Raw genomic sequence first — 6,854 nt, forward strand, 5'->3', positions numbered from 1 at the left:
AACAGACATAACAACTCATTGGTTGTGGCGCGGGCTGTGAGTGCGGTGTATCTGTACCAACTGTTCCTCATCATCAGGTTGTAGTCGTTTTCTTCCTGTGTTTGGACATGGGCGAGAATAAGGTGTATCTACTCAGGCTTAGGTGTTCCTGCCGGACGGATTTTGAGTAGGCGTGTGGCGGATGGTTGTACGAAGGGGTTCACACCAATCACTTTGGGGACCATGGCTGGACTAGTAGTGCGGATGGTGATAGTAAAGAGGGGGCCTTTTCCTGGTCGGTCCGGTCGGAGGCATAGGTTGATGCAGCCTTTTTGTTGGATATTGGTCGTAAGGTCTAGCATATGTTTACCATCTTTGATGGTGGTGGCTAACTTGGTGAAGTTAGCGGTCATGGTGGTAGCTTCTTTGGAAAGGGGCCATGTGATGGTTTTGTAGCCTGTATGGAGGAGGACCTGGTCCAAGGTGTCTGGCCAGACCACTCAGACTCTGGGAGCTTGTAGGTACCAATAAAAATAACTGGAGTCAGTCCTGTGTAATCCCAAGTGAGTAAGCTGTAGGCTGAGCAAAGGGACTTGAACGACGATTGGTGTCTTGGTTGATGGGATGCAGATCTGGGGGCCCCTGATCGTTTCCTGAACAAGCTAGTGGGGCATTCCCCTTCAGTGGGAGTGTACCAAGGTTCTGGTACGTTCCCCCCATGTGGTTGAACACAGAGCGGTGATGATGATGGCCAAAATCACACGGTGAGGTCCGTCCCAACGTGGAGAAGACCAGCACTTTCTTTTTATCACCTTGACGAGTACCAGGTCTCCTGGGGACAGGACCTCCTCTGTGGGAGACAGAGAAGATGTCGGCAGATTATTTTGCATTCATCACAGTTCTTTCTTGGAACATTTTGCATAACCACTTAGTGAGGGATTCTGTTTCTCTTTTCTCTTCTACCACCAGATCTTTTTCCCACATTGTTCAGTGGAAGGGTCTGTCTTTCACTGCCTCAAATGGTGTGCATCCCTGTGCTGTTGGAATGATTCTCATGTACGTTTCTACCAGGCTCAGGCATTCTTGCCATCGTTTTCCTGTATCTTCCATGGTTTTTCTGAGTCTGAGTTTTACTGTTCTAATGGTTTGTTCGACGAGTCCAGCACTTTGGTTCAGTTTGATGAAATCCATGTTCAGAAGCTCGAAGGGATATGTTCCTGTTTGCCTTGTTCCATGCTTGGGTCGTTCATTGCCTTGAGAGTTGTGTCTACAGCAGTTCAGACAGTTTCTGCCAAAAAAATTGAAGTTTGGAGACCTCTGGGAACATGCATTGTTTGTTGTACTGTACTGATCATCCCTCCTGTTGAGACATGGCTCCTCCCATGGCTCAATTTGGCAATTACTTCAAACAATGATCGTGTCACGCATGGCTTGTTTTCTACTGCATAGAGTCCGTTCTTGTGTTGAGTGGCTCCTTCTGTTTCCCATTGCAGTTTCTCTTTTTCTGGGGAATGATTTTGCATTTCTCTTAGGAATTCAGCAGGGATTGGGCTGTGTCTTTCCACCGTCACGTCTTGTTCTAGGAATAGTCTACATGCCTCTGTCAGTGCCACTATTTCTGCGGCTTGTGCAGACCAGTCGCCGGGGAATCGTCCTGTCTTGAGGTTGTCTTTTTGAGTCACCACGGCATATACGTTGTGTTTTTCTCCATCCAGGGTTTTTGATGATGATCCATCCCCATAGGCAATGTGTCCGGGGGGCAATGGGTTGTCCATTAGGTCAGTTGCATATACGTGGTTAATTATGATTCGTTGAGTGGGCAACTGTGAGAATTGGTTTAACCACTTGTCGTCCGGTCTCCCATGAACTTCAGGGTGACATGTAATGGCCATGTTTGTTGTTCCTGTCCTGGGGCTGCTGGGCAGATATCTTCAGACTGTTCTCTTAGACTTTCAGCTACCTTGGCAGAATCATTCCCGACAATGTCGAGAGAGTAGAAGCTGTTAGATGTGGTGGTGTGGAAGATATTTTTGGTCTGTAATTCCCTGGGTCGGAGGCCATTTTGGGTGGCCACTAGGCTTAGCCCAAGCTGGACCATGATATCTCGTCCCGGTAACTCTCCGATTTTCATTTTGCAGTCTGACAATAAACCCATCCCTTTTGTTGCTTTCTGACCCATATTAATCACTTACTTAATAGTTTAAACAACAATTATTTTCTAAATTACCCGAAATTGATCTCCACTTTGTGATTAACCCAATATCTCTGAACACACAAAGACCAAAAGTCCCTGACTTTGTCTTAGTTAAGTCCCTGACTCTATTAACAGACCAAGACTATAATGCCTTTGCTAATTCTTGTTCTACTTTCATTGGTCCCGGACCAATTGGTTTATTACCAGACTGCAAAGTGGACAGTGAGAGTTCCTACAGTAGGGTCCTGTTCAACGCGATGTTCCTGAAACTCTAGTCGAATGACCAGTGTGTGTGTCTTAAATACAGGAAAAACTGACAGTTGTCACTAGGACTTTGGACAGATACATTTCAGTCATTTGCAGGGCAAAAAGTAATTGATCAGTGTCAGACAGTTGAATATTTGTGCTGACATGTCACCCCAATCACAAGACTAAGATTGTTTATTCAGTCAGACAGTTGGGTGTTTATGCTGCTATGTCAGCCGTAAGGATGACTACAATGCTGTTATACTCACAAAAACTTATACAATATGAACAAGCATTTGCAAAGATACTTTGTCTAATCTTACATATTCCCCTGCTGCCAAAAAAACTGTCAGAGACACATAGTTACTGTGTATATAGTGTAAAATCGTCCAATTCAAGTAAGTTATCCATTTGGCATTATTCTCATTGCTAAAAATTAAGTTACAATGAAAACAATCATACTTGGCCAAAACGTGATTTTCAGGGTATGAAAAGTACATTAAGGCAATAAAAACTGAAAAGTTCCCCTGCTGCCAAACAAACTGTCAGAGACACATAGTTCCTGTGTATATAGTGTAAAATCATCCAATTCAAGTAAGTATTGCATTTAGCATCATTCTAAGTGCTAGAAATTAAGTTATAGTGAAAACTATGATACTTGGCCAAAACGTGATTTTCAGCGCATGAAACGCACGTTAAGGCAATAAAAACTGAAATGTTCCCCTGCTGCGAAACAAACTGTCAGAGGCACATAGTTACTGTGTATATAGTGTAAAATCGTCCAATTCAAGTAAGTTTTGCATTTAGCATCATTCTAAGTGATAGAAATTAGGTTATAGTGAAAATTATGATACTTGGCCAAAACGTGATTTTCAGCGCATGAAACGCACGTTAAGGCATTAAAACTGAAATGTTCCCCTGCTGCGAAACAAACTATCAGAGGCACATAGTTACTGTGTATATAGTGTATAATTGTCCAATTCAAGTAAGTTTTTCATTTTGCATCATTCTAAGTGCTAGAAATTAAGTTATAGTGAAAACTATGATACTTGGCCAAAACGTGATTTTCAGCGCAAGAAATGCACATTAAGGCAATAAAAACTGAAATGTTCCCCCGCTGCGAAACAAACTGTCAGTGACACATAGTTACTGTGTATATAGTGTATAATCATCCAAATTAAGTAGGTTTTTCATTTGATATCATTCTAAGTGATGAAAGTTAGGGTTAGGGTTAGGTTAAGTTATAGTGAAAACTAGGATACTTGGCCAAAACATGATTTTCTGCGCATGAAACGCACATTAGGGCAAAAAAACTGAAATGTTTGTTAGGTCTGAAAATACAACTTCAGGAGCAGGCTAAGAAAGAGTGAGATAAATTTAAATAGAAAATATGTATGACCAGACTGCAAAGTGGACAGAGAGTTCATACAGTGGGCTCCTGTTCACTGCGATGTTACTGCAACTCTAGTCGAATGACCAGTGAGTGTGTCTTAAATACAGGCAAAACTGACAGTTGTCCCTAAGACTTTGGACAGATACGTTTCAGTCATTTGCAGGGCAACAAGTAATTGATTAGTGTCGGGCCTGGAATCTGTAGTCAATGGTTTCCAGACGTAGGGTGTTCTTCGCTGTTCCTACCCTGGGGAATACCGCCATCATGATTTTGGAGGAGACTGACCAGTGTTTGTATTAGAGGGGGACATCCGAGCCCCAAACTGAATCATGGGGGAAGAAATCAAAGCTCCGTCGTTGACGCCTGATGGGTAGATGTGGGTTGGCGTCGACAGTTGGAATCGAGTCTGCTGTTAGAACGTACGTGTGGTCGGATGCAGATGTAGGGACACAGAGCCCAGTTGTATTGGTGGGGATGATCATATACACTTGCCATTCGCAGAGCCACCATATTTGGTCCAGTACTGTCCATGATTGGGAAGGAATGTGTCTGATCTCGGCGCACCTGGTGACGTGAACTTGGTCCAAAGGGGTCTTCGGATCCGGTCCGCTGAAGTTGAAACAGGATGGATAACAGTCTGTTCGGTTGTTGCACTGGACATACGTTGCGGTATTGACTGTAGCTGCTAATGGTACTGCGACCATGGTATGTAGGCGGTCGAGCTTTGCTGGAAGGATTCTCTCAGATTACCCAGGATACAGTTGTAGGTGAGGTTGGCGAGTTCTTCGTTCTGTCGGTTGGACCATAGCTGTGGTTGGGCTACGGCAGTAGGCATGAGGGAACAGACATAACAACTCATTGGTTGTGGCGCGGGCTGTGAGTGCGGTGTATCTGTACCAACTGTTCCTCATCATCAGGTTGTAGTCGTTTTCTTCCTGTGTTTGGACATGGGCGAGAATAAGGTGTATCTACTCAGGCTTAGGTGTTCCTGCCGGACGGATTTTGAGTAGGCGTGTGGCGGATGGTTGTACGAAGGGGTTCACACCAATCACTTTGGGGACCATGGCTGGACTAGTAGTGCGGATGGTGATAGTAAAGAGGGGGCCTTTTCCTGGTCGGTCCGGTCGGAGGCATAGGTTGATGCAGCCTTTTTGTTGGATATTGGTCGTAAGGTCTAGCATATGTTTACCATCTTTGATGGTGGTGGCTAACTTGGTGAAGTTAGCGGTCATGGTGGTAGCTTCTTTGGAAAGGGGCCATGTGATGGTTTTGTAGCCTGTATGGAGGAGGACCTGGTCCAAGGTGTCTGGCCAGACCACTCAGACTCTGGGAGCTTGTAGGTACCAATAAAAATAACTGGAGTCAGTCCTGTGTAATCCCAAGTGAGTAAGCTGTAGGCTGAGCAAAGGGACTTGAACGACGATTGGTGTCTTGGTTGATGGGATGCAGATCTGGGGGCCCCTGATCGTTTCCTGAACAAGCTAGTGGGGCATTCCCCTTCAGTGGGAGTGTACCAAGGTTCTGGTACGTTCCCCCCATGTGGTTGAACACAGAGCGGTGATGATGATGGCCAAAATCACACGGTGAGGTCCGTCCCAACGTGGAGAAGACCAGCACTTTCTTTTTATCACCTTGACGAGTACCAGGTCTCCTGGGGACAGGACCTCCTCTGTGGGAGACAGAGAAGATGTCGGCAGATTATTTTGCATTCATCACAGTTCTTTCTTGGAACATTTTGCATAACCACTTAGTGAGGGATTCTGTTTCTCTTTTCTCTTCTACCACCAGATCTTTTTCCCACATTGTTCAGTGGAAGGGTCTGTCTTTCACTGCCTCAAATGGTGTGCATCCCTGTGCTGTTGGAATGATTCTCATGTACGTTTCTACCAGGCTCAGGCATTCTTGCCATCGTTTTCCTGTATCTTCCATGGTTTTTCTGAGTCTGAGTTTTACTGTTCTAATGGTTTGTTCGACGAGTCCAGCACTTTGGTTCAGTTTGATGAAATCCATGTTCAGAAGCTCGAAGGGATATGTTCCTGTTTGCCTTGTTCCATGCTTGGGTCGTTCATTGCCTTGAGAGTTGTGTCTACAGCAGTTCAGACAGTTTCTGCCAAAAAAATTGAAGTTTGGAGACCTCTGGGAACATGCATTGTTTGTTGTACTGTACTGATCATCCCTCCTGTTGAGACATGGCTCCTCCCATGGCTCAATTTGGCAATTACTTCAAACAATGATCGTGTCACGCATGGCTTGTTTTCTACTGCATAGAGTCCGTTCTTGTGTTGAGTGGCTCCTTCTGTTTCCCATTGCAGTTTCTCTTTTTCTGGGGAATGATTTCGCATTTCTCTTAGGAATTCAGCAGGGATTGGGCTGTGTCTTTCCACCGTCACGTCTTGTTCTAGGAATAGTCTACATGCCTCTGTCAGTGCCACTATTTCTGCGGCTTGTGCAGACCAGTCGCCGGGGAATCGTCCTGTCTTGAGGTTGTCTTTTTGAGTCACCACGGCATATACGTTGGGTTTTTCTCCATCCAGGGTTTTTGATGATGATCCATCCCCATAGGCAATGTGTCCGGGGGGCAATGGGTTGTCCATTAGGTCAGTTGCATATACGTGGTTAATTATGATTCGTTGAGTGGGCAACTGTGAGAATTGGTTTAACCACTTGTCGTCCGGTCTCCCATGAACTTCAGGGTGACATGTAATGGCCATGTTTGTTGTTCCTGTCCTGGGGCTGCTGGGCAGATATCTTCAGACTGTTCTCTTAGACTTTCAGCTACCTTGGCAGAATCATTCCCGACAATGTCGAGAGAGTAGAAGCTGTTAGATGTGGTGGTGTGGAAGATATTTTTGGTCTGTAATTCCCTGGGTCGGAGGCCATTTTGGGTGGCCACTAGGCTTAGCCCAAGCTGGACCATGATATCTCGTCCCGGTAACTCTCCGATTTTCATTTTGCAGTCTGACAATAAACCCATCCCTTTTGTTGCTTTCTGACCCATATTAATCACTTACTTAATAGTTTAAACAACAATTATTTTCTAAA

The sequence above is a fragment of the Stigmatopora nigra genome, unplaced genomic scaffold (assembly GCF_051989575.1).
Source record: "Stigmatopora nigra isolate UIUO_SnigA unplaced genomic scaffold, RoL_Snig_1.1 HiC_scaffold_24, whole genome shotgun sequence".
Classification (NCBI taxonomy): Eukaryota; Metazoa; Chordata; class Actinopteri; order Syngnathiformes; family Syngnathidae; genus Stigmatopora; species Stigmatopora nigra.